At 69.1% G+C, this 14,781-nt stretch overlaps 6 pseudogenes; all 6 read right to left on the reverse strand.

Moving 5' to 3' along the window:
- Positions 1-2,151: 2,151 nt before the first annotated feature.
- Positions 2,152-2,271, reverse strand: LOC148756368 (5S ribosomal RNA; annotated as a pseudogene).
- Positions 2,272-4,319: 2,048 nt separating this feature from the next.
- Positions 4,320-4,439, reverse strand: LOC148756369 (5S ribosomal RNA; annotated as a pseudogene).
- Positions 4,440-6,030: 1,591 nt separating this feature from the next.
- Positions 6,031-6,150, reverse strand: LOC148756370 (5S ribosomal RNA; annotated as a pseudogene).
- A 2,330-nt stretch (positions 6,151-8,480) lies between these two features.
- On the reverse strand, positions 8,481-8,600 carry LOC148756371 (5S ribosomal RNA; annotated as a pseudogene).
- Positions 8,601-10,648: 2,048 nt separating this feature from the next.
- On the reverse strand, positions 10,649-10,768 carry LOC148756372 (5S ribosomal RNA; annotated as a pseudogene).
- Positions 10,769-12,378: 1,610 nt separating this feature from the next.
- On the reverse strand, positions 12,379-12,498 carry LOC148756373 (5S ribosomal RNA; annotated as a pseudogene).
- Between the last annotated feature and the right edge of the window lie 2,283 nt (positions 12,499-14,781).

The following is a 14,781-nucleotide window of genomic DNA, read 5'->3' on the forward strand; positions in this document are numbered from 1 at the left end:
CCTTCGCGCCCCCCAGTGGCTCTAACGGGCCTCTGTCACTTCCCTGACTGTGACATATGTCTGGGCGCCCTGGCATCCTGGGCCTCCCCAGGCCCCGAAGGGCTTTTACCCCGCCCCCCTACCCCAACCCCTCTCATCTCCCCCCAGCCCCACAACCGCACACCCCCCTTGCTGCTGTGCTGTCCCCACCTCTCAGGGCCACCGAGGGGGTCGCAGGGTCCTCTCAGTCCCCTCCACCCTAGGGACGTGCAACCCAGGCCCTGGCCCTGGCCGGCCCCACCCACTGGCCCAAAGCCAGGGAGAGCCACCCGCCACCAGGGGGCAGCACCTCCAGTCTGCCGCCACCCTTCCTCACACAGCCTTCTTTCTGGGTTCTCGCCCCTCGTCAGCGACCGGCGTCCCGCCCGATCACTGTTCACTTCACTGGCTACACGTCACCTCTCCTGACCCAGGGAGGTGAGAGAGAGGATGAGAGAAGGCCAGAGACGGAGCAAGAGAGAGGCGGAGAGAGACAGACGGGGACTGTGCGGACAGACTCGCAGAGAGCACTCTCCAGGCTCTGGGCCTCGCGTGGAGGGGTGCTGCGTGCGGGCTGCATGGATATCAGCTGTGACCGCTTGGCCATCAGCTGTTGCCAGTTGGCCATTGGCCACCGGCAGAGCTGCGGTGGCCAAGCTAGGAAGCGCGGATGGTGGACTGCAAATTGCAGAGGGGCGCGGACTGCAGTTGGCCGGCTTGGTGGGTCGGTAGGTTGGTGGGTCTGTTGGTTGGCAGAGAATCGGCCGGCAGGCTGGGGATCGGGCGGCTCCGGCTTGCCGAGTCTCCAAGCCAGCCGCCCGTGAGACATGGTGCTATGAGCCCCCTATCCGTGGTCTGTTGGTGTTCCCTCTTGGCCTCGCCAAATCCTGCATTCTTGTGCGGGCAGAGGGGCTAGAGTCCCCGCAGGACAGGGACAGACAGACAGAACGGGAGGAGGAGTAAGAGGGAGCGAGATGGAAATATGCTCGTATATGTACATGTATGTATCTAGACATACAGAGAGACATGGACAGAGACAGAGAAAGAGGGGGCTGGCACGCGGGGAGAGAGTTCCTGAGCCAGAGCCAGAGCCCAACAGGCACGTCACAGAGCCCGACGGATATGGGGTGGGGGAGGGTGTGAGGGACGCACAGGCGGGCACACGGACTGTTACAGACGCACTGAGGCTGTGTTGAAGTGGCAGCTCCTCCACCGGAGTGTGGTCGTGCCCGGGGCTGGGCTCCGCTAAGGAGGCATTGCCCTGGCGTTGGCAGTCACCATTGAAGCCTCCGGGGCGGGCCGCCAGGGTCTCCGGAGGGCCTGTGGTCTCTGAGCCCCGCCCAGGCACCCGCCCGCGGGAGGAGAGTGGCAGCCCCCAGGCACCCTGGTTGTGAGGGTTGTGCGCCTGCGTGCCTGCTCTGCCCTTGTGGTGGTCTCCCCCGGAGTCGATGGCGCGTGGTGTGTTGGGGTGCTGCTCCCGCCGTCCCCTGGTTTGTCCCGGCTCTTTGTGCCCTGTGTTTCAGGGACACCGTGGCCGGCGGGAAGGGAGGGCTCCTGGCTCTTGTGGGAGACGGGAGGGGCGCGCGGGGGTGTGGGGCGAGGTGCCTGCCAGCGGAGACAGAAGACTCCGGTGGGGCGGGGCGGGTGGGCGTCCCGTTTGCCCGAGGACACGCCGATCCTGTGTGTCGGGTCCCGGGGGCAGGCGCAGGGATGGGCGTGCCCTGGGCTCGGGCCGAGGTGCAAAGCACCGGCACGTCCTGGGATGGAGAGAGCCTGGTGGAGGCCTGCGCCGGCAGGCAGCCCTGGGCTTGGGCGTTGGGGGTTGCGGCGGCGGCAGGGTCGGGGAGCGAGAGGGAGCCCTGCGATGGCGGTGGCGGCGGCGGCGGCGACCGAGACGCGGCTGACTGCTGCAGGCTGACGGCCTGCCTCGGCGAAGAGCACTAAGAAGAGGGAGTGGGGGGGAGCCCTGGCCGACAGGCCTGGTGTGCGGCCGGGGATGCGAGCTTGTAGTGCCGGGCGACTGACCCTCCTCTGGCCAGGGGGACCTTCGGCTGCCTGGGCGGCTGCAGAGGGGCAAAGGGCGGCAGGGGTTCGGAGGGAGCCACGCCGGGGCGGCGGCGCAAAAGGAGAGGCGAGCAAAAGCCTGCAGCTATTCCCAGGCGGTCTCCCATCCAAGTACTAACCAGGCCCCTCCCTGCTTAGCTCCCGAGATCAGAGGAGATCGGGCGCGTTCAGGGTGGTATGGCCGTAGACGCTGGGACCCGGCTCCCCGCGCCCCAAGAGCCTGCTCCCGGCCTGCCTCTGACCGCGCGCCGTGCTGCTGGGCCGCTAGGGTGGCGAGCACGTCTGCCTGAGCGCCTGCCGCCCGCTCCCCGCCTCCTCCGGACGCCGCTGGTGTGGGCGACGGGCTACTCCTGGCCCGCAGCGAGGCCCCTTCGCGCCCCCCAGTGGCTCCACGGGCCTCTGTCACTTCCCTGACTGTGACATATGTCTGGGCGCCCTGGCATCCTGGGCCTCCCCAGGCCCCGAAGGGCTTTCACCCCGCCCCCCTACCCCAACCCCTCTCATCTCCCCCCAGCCCCACAACCGCACACCCCCCTTGCTGCTGTGCTGTCCCCACCTCTCAGGGCCACCGAGGGGGTCGCAGGGTCCTCTCAGTCCCCTCCGGCCCTAGGGACGTGCAACCCAGGCCCTGGCCCTGACCGGACCCATCCACAGGCCCAAAGCCAGGGAGAGCCACCCGCGCCACCAGGGTGCAGCATCTCCAGTCTGCAGCCACCCTTCGTCACAAGCCTTCAGTCTGGGCCCTGGAACCCTCGTCAGCGACCGGAGCCCCGCCCGATGTCCGGTCCCTTCACTGTCTACACGTCACCTCTCCTGACCCAGGGAGGTGAGAGAGAGGATGAGAGAAGGCCAGAGACGGAGCAAGAGAGAGGCGGAGAGAGACAGACGGGGACTGTGGGGACAGACTCGCAGAGAGCACTCTCCAGGCTCTGGGCCTCGCGTGGAGGGGTGCTGCTTGGGGGCTGCATGGTCATCAGCTGTGACCGCTTGGCCATCAGCTGTTGCCAGTTGGCCACTGGCCACCGGAGGAGCTGCGGTGGCCAAGCTAGGAAGCGCGGATGGTGGACTGCAAATTGCAGAGGGGCGCGGATTGCAGTGGGCCCGCTTGGCGGGTCGACGGGCGGTGTGTCGGTGGGTTGGCAGAGAAGCGGCCGACAGGTTGGGGATCGGGCGGCTCCGGCTTGCCGTGTCTCCGAGCCAGCCGCCCGTGAGACATAGTGCTATGAGCCCCCTATCCGTGGCTCTGTTGGTGTTCCCTCTTGGCCTCGCCATATCCTGCGTTCTTGTGCGGGCAGAGGGACTAGAGTCCCCGCAGGACAGGGACCGACAGAGAGAACGGGAGGAGGAGAAAGAGGGAGCGAGATCGAAATATACACCTATATGTACCTGTATGTACCTAGACATACAGAGAGACATGGACAGAGACAGAGAAAGAGGGGGCTGGCACGTGGGGAGAGAGCTCCTGAGCCAGAGCCAGAGCCCAACAGGCACGTCACAGAGCCAGAGAGACATGGGGTGGGGGAGGGGGGAGGGACGCACAAGCGGGCACACGGACTGGGACAGACGCACTGACGCTGCTTTGAAGTGGCAGCTTCTCAACCGAAGTGTGGTCATGCCCGTGGCTGGGCTCCACTAAGGAGGCAGTGCCCGGGCATTGAAAGTCACCCTTGAAGCCCCCGGGCCGGGCGGGAGGGCCAGTGGGCTCCGAGCCCCGCCCAGGAACCCCCCGCCCCGCGGGAGGAGAGTGGCAGCCCACAGGCACCCTGGTTGAGAGTGTTGTGTGCCTGCGTGCCTGCACTTCCCCTTGTGGTGGTCTCTCCTGGAGTCCGAGGGCGTGCGGTGTGTTGGGGTGCTGCTCCCTCAGTCCCCTGCTTTGTCCCGGCTCTTTGTACCCTGTGTGTTGGGGCCACTGCGGGAAGGGAGGGTTCCTGGCTCTTGTGGGCGATGGGAGGGGGCGCGCGGGGGTGTGGGGAGAGGTGCCTGCCGGCGGAGACACAGGCTCGGCTAACTGCTGCTGGCTGACTGCCTGCCTCAGCGAAGAGGACTAAGAAGAGGGTGTGGGGGTGAGCCCTGGCCGACGGGCCTGGTGTGCGGCCGGGGCTGCCAGCTTGTAGCGCCGGGTGGCTGACCGGCCTCTGGCCAGGGGGAACTTCGGCTGGATGGGCGGCTGCAGAGGGGCAAGGGGCGGCAGGGGTTCGGAGGGAGCCACGCAGGGGCGGCGGCGCAAAAGGAGAGGCGAGCAAAAGCCTACAGGTATTCCCAGGCGGTCTCCCATCCAAGCACTAACCAGGCCCCTCCCTGCTTAGCTCCCGAGATCAGAGGAGATCGGGCGCGTTCAGGGTGGTATGGCCATAGACGATGGGACTCGGCTCCCCGCGCCCCAAGAGCCTGCTCCCGGCCTGCCTCGTGAGCGCCCGCCATGCAGATGCGCGGCTCCGGTGGCGAGCATCGACCTGCTGGCCGGCTCTGCCAGCACCGCGTCCCCCCCCCCCCAGTCCGGCTCCCCGCCTCTTCCGAATGCCCCTGGCGTGGGCGGCGGGCTACTCCTGGCCGGCAGCGAGGCCCCTTCGCGCCACCCGAGGCTCCATGGGACACTGCCACTTCCCTGATGGTGCCAGAAGTCGTGGAACTCTGGCATCCTGGGACTCCCCGGACCCAGACCGCCATACACCCCGCCCCCCTACCGCCACCAGGTTTACCAACAACCGCACCCCCAAGGCTGGGGGAGGCCTGCACCAGCAGGCAACCCTGGGCTTGGGAGTTGTGGGAGGACCCCGCGGCGGCGGCTTGGGCGGCTGCGGAGGGGGGGGGCTGCGGCGGCGGCGGCGGCGGCGGCGGCGGCGGCAGCAGCGGCGGCGGGGGACGCGGCGGAGGCGAGGGAGGGTGGGGAGGTAGGCGATGGCAACCGCGAGGATGGCGCCAGGGCGGCGATGGCGGTGGCGACAATGGGGGCTTTGACGGTGGGCGCTGGGGCACGGGGGTCGATGGCGGCGGCGGCGGCGGCGGCGGAGGAGGCCGGGAGAGCAGAGGCGGGAGATTGAGGGAGTATGGCGATGGTGGCGGCGGCGGGCCTGGGGCGGGGGCGGGGGAGATGGCGGTGCAGGAGGCGGGGAGAGCAGAGGAGGGAGATTGAGGGAGTGCTGCAATGGCGGCAGCGGGGGCGGGGGTGGGGAAGAGGGCAGCACTGGCGGCGGGGGTGGGGAGCGCGGTGCTGGCGGCCGAGGGGGGGAGAGCAGAGGAGGGAGTTTGAGGGAGTACGGCGATGGCGGCAGCGGGGGCGGGGAGGGGGCGAGGGCAGCGCTGGCGGAGGGGGTGGGGAGCGCGGTGATCGCGGCGGCGGCGGCGGGAGAAGCGGGGGCTGATCGCGAGCAGCGATGGCGGCGGCGGCGGCGGCGGCGTCGGCTGCGGCGCGGGAGGGTTGCGAGGTCGGCGATGGAGGCGGCGGCAGCGTTGGGGGCTGTGTCGGCGGGCGCTGGGCGCGGGGAGGGTTGGCGCCGGCGGCGGCGGTAGCGGGGAAGAGGGCGGTGCTGGCGGCGGAGGAGGGGAGAGCAGAGGCGGGAGATTGAAGCAGTACAGCCATGGCGGTGGCGAGGGCGGGGGCAGGGGTGAGGTCAGCGCTGGAGGGGGGTGTGGGGAGCGCGGTGATGGCGGCGGATTAGGCGGTGGCGGCGGGGGCGAGGGCAGCGCTGTTGGCGGTGGCGGCGATCGAAGGTCGGCGAAGGGATCGAGATGACAGCCTCCGGGACTGAAGAGGACTGAGAAGAGGGTGTGCGGGGGAGCCCTGGCCGACGGGCCTGGTGTGCGGCCGGGGCTGCCAGCTTGTAGTGCCTGGCGGCTAACCCTCTGCTGGTCAGGGGGGCCTTCGGCTGGCTGGGCGGCTGCAGAGAGGCAAGGGGCGGCAGGGGTTCGGAGGGAGCCACGCCGGGGCCGCGGCGCAAAAGGAGAGGCGAGCAAAAGCCTGCAGCTATTCCCAGGCGGTCTCCCATCCAAGTACTAACCAGGCCCCTCCCTGCTTAGCTCCCGAGATCAGACGAGATCTGGCGCGTGCAGGGTGGTGTGGCCTTAGGCGCTGGGACCCGGCTCCCGGCACTCCAAGAGCCTGCTCCCGACCTGCTTCTGAGCGCACGCCATGCTGCTGGGCCGCTCGGGTGGCGAGCATGTCTGCCCGAGCGCCTCCCGCCAGCTCCCCGCCTCCTCCAGACGCCGCTGGTGTGGGCGACGGGCTCCTCCTGGCCCGCAGCGAGGCCCCTTCGCGCCCCCCAGTGGCTCTAACGGGCCTCTGTCACTTCCCTGACTGTGACATATGTCTGGGCGCCCTGGCATCCTGGGCCTCCCCAGGCCCCGAAGGGCTTTTACCCCGCCCCCCTACCCCAACCCCTCTCATCTCCCCCCAGCCCCACAACCGCACACCCCCCTTGCTGCTGTGCTGTCCCCACCTCTCAGGGCCACCGAGGGGGTCGCAGGGTCCTCTCAGTCCCCTCCACCCTAGGGACGTGCAACCCAGGCCCTGGCCCTGGCCGGCCCCACCCACTGGCCCAAAGCCAGGGAGAGCCACCCGCCACCAGGGGGCAGCACCTCCAGTCTGCCGCCACCCTTCCTCACACAGCCTTCTTTCTGGGTTCTCGCCCCTCGTCAGCGACCGGCGTCCCGCCCGATCACTGTTCACTTCACTGGCTACACGTCACCTCTCCTGACCCAGGGAGGTGAGAGAGAGGATGAGAGAAGGCCAGAGACGGAGCAAGAGAGAGGCGGAGAGAGACAGACGGGGACTGTGCGGACAGACTCGCAGAGAGCACTCTCCAGGCTCTGGGCCTCGCGTGGAGGGGTGCTGCGTGCGGGCTGCATGGATATCAGCTGTGACCGCTTGGCCATCAGCTGTTGCCAGTTGGCCATTGGCCACCGGCAGAGCTGCGGTGGCCAAGCTAGGAAGCGCGGATGGTGGACTGCAAATTGCAGAGGGGCGCGGACTGCAGTTGGCCGGCTTGGTGGGTCGGTAGGTTGGTGGGTCTGTTGGTTGGCAGAGAATCGGCCGGCAGGCTGGGGATCGGGCGGCTCCGGCTTGCCGAGTCTCCAAGCCAGCCGCCCGTGAGACATGGTGCTATGAGCCCCCTATCCGTGGTCTGTTGGTGTTCCCTCTTGGCCTCGCCAAATCCTGCATTCTTGTGCGGGCAGAGGGGCTAGAGTCCCCGCAGGACAGGGACAGACAGACAGAACGGGAGGAGGAGTAAGAGGGAGCGAGATGGAAATATGCTCGTATATGTACATGTATGTATCTAGACATACAGAGAGACATGGACAGAGACAGAGAAAGAGGGGGCTGGCACGCGGGGAGAGAGTTCCTGAGCCAGAGCCAGAGCCCAACAGGCACGTCACAGAGCCCGACGGATATGGGGTGGGGGAGGGTGTGAGGGACGCACAGGCGGGCACACGGACTGTTACAGACGCACTGAGGCTGTGTTGAAGTGGCAGCTCCTCCACCGGAGTGTGGTCGTGCCCGGGGCTGGGCTCCGCTAAGGAGGCATTGCCCTGGCGTTGGCAGTCACCATTGAAGCCTCCGGGGCGGGCCGCCAGGGTCTCCGGAGGGCCTGTGGTCTCTGAGCCCCGCCCAGGCACCCGCCCGCGGGAGGAGAGTGGCAGCCCCCAGGCACCCTGGTTGTGAGGGTTGTGCGCCTGCGTGCCTGCTCTGCCCTTGTGGTGGTCTCCCCCGGAGTCGATGGCGCGTGGTGTGTTGGGGTGCTGCTCCCGCCGTCCCCTGGTTTGTCCCGGCTCTTTGTGCCCTGTGTTTCAGGGACACCGTGGCCGGCGGGAAGGGAGGGCTCCTGGCTCTTGTGGGAGACGGGAGGGGCGCGCGGGGGTGTGGGGCGAGGTGCCTGCCAGCGGAGACAGAAGACTCCGGTGGGGCGGGGCGGGTGGGCGTCCCGTTTGCCCGAGGACACGCCGATCCTGTGTGTCGGGTCCCGGGGGCAGGCGCAGGGATGGGCGTGCCCTGGGCTCGGGCCGAGGTGCAAAGCACCGGCACGTCCTGGGATGGAGAGAGCCTGGTGGAGGCCTGCGCCGGCAGGCAGCCCTGGGCTTGGGCGTTGGGGGTTGCGGCGGCGGCAGGGTCGGGGAGCGAGAGGGAGCCCTGCGATGGCGGTGGCGGCGGCGGCGGCGACCGAGACGCGGCTGACTGCTGCAGGCTGACGGCCTGCCTCGGCGAAGAGCACTAAGAAGAGGGAGTGGGGGGGAGCCCTGGCCGACAGGCCTGGTGTGCGGCCGGGGATGCGAGCTTGTAGTGCCGGGCGACTGACCCTCCTCTGGCCAGGGGGACCTTCGGCTGCCTGGGCGGCTGCAGAGGGGCAAAGGGCGGCAGGGGTTCGGAGGGAGCCACGCCGGGGCGGCGGCGCAAAAGGAGAGGCGAGCAAAAGCCTGCAGCTATTCCCAGGCGGTCTCCCATCCAAGTACTAACCAGGCCCCTCCCTGCTTAGCTCCCGAGATCAGAGGAGATCGGGCGCGTTCAGGGTGGTATGGCCGTAGACGCTGGGACCCGGCTCCCCGCGCCCCAAGAGCCTGCTCCCGGCCTGCCTCTGACCGCGCGCCGTGCTGCTGGGCCGCTAGGGTGGCGAGCACGTCTGCCTGAGCGCCTGCCGCCCGCTCCCCGCCTCCTCCGGACGCCGCTGGTGTGGGCGACGGGCTACTCCTGGCCCGCAGCGAGGCCCCTTCGCGCCCCCCAGTGGCTCCACGGGCCTCTGTCACTTCCCTGACTGTGACATATGTCTGGGCGCCCTGGCATCCTGGGCCTCCCCAGGCCCCGAAGGGCTTTCACCCCGCCCCCCTACCCCAACCCCTCTCATCTCCCCCCAGCCCCACAACCGCACACCCCCCTTGCTGCTGTGCTGTCCCCACCTCTCAGGGCCACCGAGGGGGTCGCAGGGTCCTCTCAGTCCCCTCCGGCCCTAGGGACGTGCAACCCAGGCCCTGGCCCTGACCGGACCCATCCACAGGCCCAAAGCCAGGGAGAGCCACCCGCGCCACCAGGGTGCAGCATCTCCAGTCTGCAGCCACCCTTCGTCACAAGCCTTCAGTCTGGGCCCTGGAACCCTCGTCAGCGACCGGAGCCCCGCCCGATGTCCGGTCCCTTCACTGTCTACACGTCACCTCTCCTGACCCAGGGAGGTGAGAGAGAGGATGAGAGAAGGCCAGAGACGGAGCAAGAGAGAGGCGGAGAGAGACAGACGGGGACTGTGGGGACAGACTCGCAGAGAGCACTCTCCAGGCTCTGGGCCTCGCGTGGAGGGGTGCTGCTTGGGGGCTGCATGGTCATCAGCTGTGACCGCTTGGCCATCAGCTGTTGCCAGTTGGCCACTGGCCACCGGAGGAGCTGCGGTGGCCAAGCTAGGAAGCGCGGATGGTGGACTGCAAATTGCAGAGGGGCGCGGATTGCAGTGGGCCCGCTTGGCGGGTCGACGGGCGGTGTGTCGGTGGGTTGGCAGAGAAGCGGCCGACAGGTTGGGGATCGGGCGGCTCCGGCTTGCCGTGTCTCCGAGCCAGCCGCCCGTGAGACATAGTGCTATGAGCCCCCTATCCGTGGCTCTGTTGGTGTTCCCTCTTGGCCTCGCCATATCCTGCGTTCTTGTGCGGGCAGAGGGACTAGAGTCCCCGCAGGACAGGGACCGACAGAGAGAACGGGAGGAGGAGAAAGAGGGAGCGAGATCGAAATATACACCTATATGTACCTGTATGTACCTAGACATACAGAGAGACATGGACAGAGACAGAGAAAGAGGGGGCTGGCACGCGGGGAGAGAGCTCCTGAGCCAGAGCCAGAGCCCAACAGGCACGTCACAGAGCCAGAGAGACATGGGGTGGGGGAGGGGGGAGGGACGCACAAGCGGGCACACGGACTGGGACAGACGCACTGACGCTGCTTTGAAGTGGCAGCTTCTCAACCGAAGTGTGGTCATGCCCGTGGCTGGGCTCCACTAAGGAGGCAGTGCCCGGGCATTGAAAGTCACCCTTGAAGCCCCCGGGCCGGGCGGGAGGGCCAGTGGGCTCCGAGCCCCGCCCAGGAACCCCCCGCCCCGCGGGAGGAGAGTGGCAGCCCACAGGCACCCTGGTTGAGAGTGTTGTGTGCCTGCGTGCCTGCACTTCCCCTTGTGGTGGTCTCTCCTGGAGTCCGAGGGCGTGCGGTGTGTTGGGGTGCTGCTCCCTCAGTCCCCTGCTTTGTCCCGGCTCTTTGTACCCTGTGTGTTGGGGCCACTGCGGGAAGGGAGGGTTCCTGGCTCTTGTGGGCGATGGGAGGGGGCGCGCGGGGGTGTGGGGAGAGGTGCCTGCCGGCGGAGACACAGGCTCGGCTAACTGCTGCTGGCTGACTGCCTGCCTCAGCGAAGAGGACTAAGAAGAGGGTGTGGGGGTGAGCCCTGGCCGACGGGCCTGGTGTGCGGCCGGGGCTGCCAGCTTGTAGCGCCGGGTGGCTGACCGGCCTCTGGCCAGGGGGAACTTCGGCTGGATGGGCGGCTGCAGAGGGGCAAGGGGCGGCAGGGGTTCGGAGGGAGCCACGCAGGGGCGGCGGCGCAAAAGGAGAGGCGAGCAAAAGCCTACAGGTATTCCCAGGCGGTCTCCCATCCAAGCACTAACCAGGCCCCTCCCTGCTTAGCTCCCGAGATCAGAGGAGATCGGGCGCGTTCAGGGTGGTATGGCCATAGACGATGGGACTCGGCTCCCCGCGCCCCAAGAGCCTGCTCCCGGCCTGCCTCGTGAGCGCCCGCCATGCAGATGCGCGGCTCCGGTGGCGAGCATCGACCTGCTGGCCGGCTCTGCCAGCACCGCGTCCCCCCCCCCCCCAGTCCGGCTCCCCGCCTCTTCCGAATGCCCCTGGCGTGGGCGGCGGGCTACTCCTGGCCGGCAGCGAGGCCCCTTCGCGCCACCCGAGGCTCCATGGGACACTGCCACTTCCCTGATGGTGCCAGAAGTCGTGGAACTCTGGCATCCTGGGACTCCCCGGACCCAGACCGCCATACACCCCGCCCCCCTACCGCCACCAGGTTTACCAACAACCGCACCCCCAAGGCTGGGGGAGGCCTGCACCAGCAGGCAACCCTGGGCTTGGGAGTTGTGGGAGGACCCCGCGGCGGCGGCTTGGGCGGCTGCGGAGGGGGGGGGCTGCGGCGGCGGCGGCGGCGGCGGCGGCGGCGGCAGCAGCGGCGGCGGGGGACGCGGCGGAGGCGAGGGAGGGTGGGGAGGTAGGCGATGGCAACCGCGAGGATGGCGCCAGGGCGGCGATGGCGGTGGCGACAATGGGGGCTTTGACGGTGGGCGCTGGGGCACGGGGGTCGATGGCGGCGGCGGCGGCGGCGGCGGCGGCGGCGGCGGCGGCGGAGGAGGCCGGGAGAGCAGAGGCGGGAGATTGAGGGAGTATGGCGATGGTGGCGGCGGCGGGCCTGGGGCGGGGGCGGGGGAGATGGCGGTGCAGGAGGCGGGGAGAGCAGAGGAGGGAGATTGAGGGAGTGCGGCAATGGCGGCAGCGGGGGCGGGGGTGGGGAAGAGGGCAGCACTGGCGGCGGGGGTGGGGAGCGCGGTGCTGGCGGCCGAGGGGGGGAGAGCAGAGGAGGGAGTTTGAGGGAGTACGGCGATGGCGGCAGCGGGGGCGGGGAGGGGGCGAGGGCAGCGCTGGCGGAGGGGGTGGGGAGCGCGGTGATCGCGGCGGCGGCGGCGGGAGAAGCGGGGGCTGATCGCGAGCAGCGATGGCGGCGGCGGCGGCGGCGGCGTCGGCTGCGGCGCGGGAGGGTTGCGAGGTCGGCGATGGAGGCGGCGGCAGCGTTGGGGGCTGTGTCGGCGGGCGCTGGGCGCGGGGAGGGTTGGCGCCGGCGGCGGCGGTAGCGGGGAAGAGGGCGGTGCTGGCGGCGGAGGAGGGGAGAGCAGAGGCGGGAGATTGAAGCAGTACAGCCATGGCGGTGGCGAGGGCGGGGGCAGGGGTGAGGTCAGCGCTGGAGGGGGGTGTGGGGAGCGCGGTGATGGCGGCGGATTAGGCGGTGGCGGCGGGGGCGAGGGCAGCGCTGTTGGCGGTGGCGGCGATCGAAGGTCGGCGAAGGGATCGAGATGACAGCCTCCGGGACTGAAGAGGACTGAGAAGAGGGTGTGCGGGGGAGCCCTGGCCGACGGGCCTGGTGTGCGGCCGGGGCTGCCAGCTTGTAGTGCCTGGCGGCTAACCCTCTGCTGGTCAGGGGGGCCTTCGGCTGGCTGGGCGGCTGCAGAGAGGCAAGGGGCGGCAGGGGTTCGGAGGGAGCCACGCCGGGGCCGCGGCGCAAAAGGAGAGGCGAGCAAAAGCCTGCAGCTATTCCCAGGCGGTCTCCCATCCAAGTACTAACCAGGCCCCTCCCTGCTTAGCTCCCGAGATCAGACGAGATCTGGCGCGTGCAGGGTGGTGTGGCCTTAGGCGCTGGGACCCGGCTCCCGGCACTCCAAGAGCCTGCTCCCGACCTGCTTCTGAGCGCACGCCATGCTGCTGGGCCGCTCGGGTGGCGAGCATGTCTGCCCGAGCGCCTCCCGCCAGCTCCCCGCCTCCTCCAGACGCCGCTGGTGTGGGCGACGGGCTCCTCCTGGCCCGCAGCGAGGCCCCTTCGCGCCCCCCAGTGGCTCTAACGGGCCTCTGTCACTTCCCTGACTGTGACATATGTCTGGGCGCCCTGGCATCCTGGGCCTCCCCAGGCCCCGAAGGGCTTTTACCCCGCCCCCCTACCCCAACCCCTCTCATCTCCCCCCAGCCCCACAACCGCACACCCCCCTTGCTGCTGTGCTGTCCCCACCTCTCAGGGCCACCGAGGGGGTCGCAGGGTCCTCTCAGTCCCCTCCACCCTAGGGACGTGCAACCCAGGCCCTGGCCCTGGCCGGCCCCACCCACTGGCCCAAAGCCAGGGAGAGCCACCCGCCACCAGGGGGCAGCACCTCCAGTCTGCCGCCACCCTTCCTCACACAGCCTTCTTTCTGGGTTCTCGCCCCTCGTCAGCGACCGGCGTCCCGCCCGATCACTGTTCACTTCACTGGCTACACGTCACCTCTCCTGACCCAGGGAGGTGAGAGAGAGGATGAGAGAAGGCCAGAGACGGAGCAAGAGAGAGGCGGAGAGAGACAGACGGGGACTGTGCGGACAGACTCGCAGAGAGCACTCTCCAGGCTCTGGGCCTCGCGTGGAGGGGTGCTGCGTGCGGGCTGCATGGATATCAGCTGTGACCGCTTGGCCATCAGCTGTTGCCAGTTGGCCATTGGCCACCGGCAGAGCTGCGGTGGCCAAGCTAGGAAGCGCGGATGGTGGACTGCAAATTGCAGAGGGGCGCGGACTGCAGTTGGCCGGCTTGGTGGGTCGGTAGGTTGGTGGGTCTGTTGGTTGGCAGAGAATCGGCCGGCAGGCTGGGGATCGGGCGGCTCCGGCTTGCCGAGTCTCCAAGCCAGCCGCCCGTGAGACATGGTGCTATGAGCCCCCTATCCGTGGTCTGTTGGTGTTCCCTCTTGGCCTCGCCAAATCCTGCATTCTTGTGCGGGCAGAGGGGCTAGAGTCCCCGCAGGACAGGGACAGACAGACAGAACGGGAGGAGGAGTAAGAGGGAGCGAGATGGAAATATGCTCGTATATGTACATGTATGTATCTAGACATACAGAGAGACATGGACAGAGACAGAGAAAGAGGGGGCTGGCACGCGGGGAGAGAGTTCCTGAGCCAGAGCCAGAGCCCAACAGGCACGTCACAGAGCCCGACGGATATGGGGTGGGGGAGGGTGTGAGGGACGCACAGGCGGGCACACGGACTGTTACAGACGCACTGAGGCTGTGTTGAAGTGGCAGCTCCTCCACCGGAGTGTGGTCGAAGGAGCCATTGCCCTGGCGTTGGCAGTCACCATTGAAGCCTCCGGGGCGGGCCGCCAGGGTCTCCGGAGGGCCTGTGGTCTCTGAGCCCCGCCCAGGCACCCGCCCGCGGGAGGAGAGTGGCAGCCCCCAGGCACCCTGGTTGTGAGGGTTGTGCGCCTGCGTGCCTGCTCTGCCCTTGTGGTGGTCTCCCCCGGAGTCGATGGCGCGTGGTGTGTTGGGGTGCTGCTCCCGCCGTCCCCTGGTTTGTCCCGGCTCTTTGTGCCCTGTGTTTCAGGGACACCGTGGCCGGCGGGAAGGGAGGGCTCCTGGCTCTTGTGGGAGACGGGAGGGGCGCGCGGGGGTGTGGGGCGAGGTGCCTGCCAGCGGAGACAGAAGACTCCGGTGGGGCGGGGCGGGTGGGCGTCCCGTTTGCCCGAGGACACGCCGATCCTGTGTGTCGGGTCCCGGGGGCAGGCGCAGGGATGGGCGTGCCCTGGGCTCGGGCCGAGGTGCAAAGCACCGGCACGTCCTGGGATGGAGAGAGCCTGGTGGAGGCCTGCGCCGGCAGGCAGCCCTGGGCTTGGGCGTTGGGGGTTGCGGCGGCGGCAGGGTCGGGGAGCGAGAGGGAGCCCTGCGATGGCGGTGGCGGCGGCGGCGGCGACCGAGACGCGGCTGACTGCTGCAGGCTGACGGCCTGCCTCGGCGAAGAGCACTAAGAAGAGGGAGTGGGGGGGAGCCCTGGCCGACAGGCCTGGTGTGCGGCCGGGGATGCGAGCTTGTAGTGCCGGGCGACTGACCCTCCTCTGGCCAGGGGGACCTTCGGCTGCCTGGGCGGCTGCAGAGGGGCAAAGGGCGGCAGGGGTTCGGAGGGAGCCACGC

The sequence above is a fragment of the Rhinolophus sinicus genome, chromosome 12 (genome assembly GCF_057876585.1).
Source record: "Rhinolophus sinicus isolate RSI-liver-muscle chromosome 12, RSI-T2T, whole genome shotgun sequence".
In the NCBI taxonomy this organism is placed as follows: Eukaryota; Metazoa; Chordata; class Mammalia; order Chiroptera; family Rhinolophidae; genus Rhinolophus; species Rhinolophus sinicus.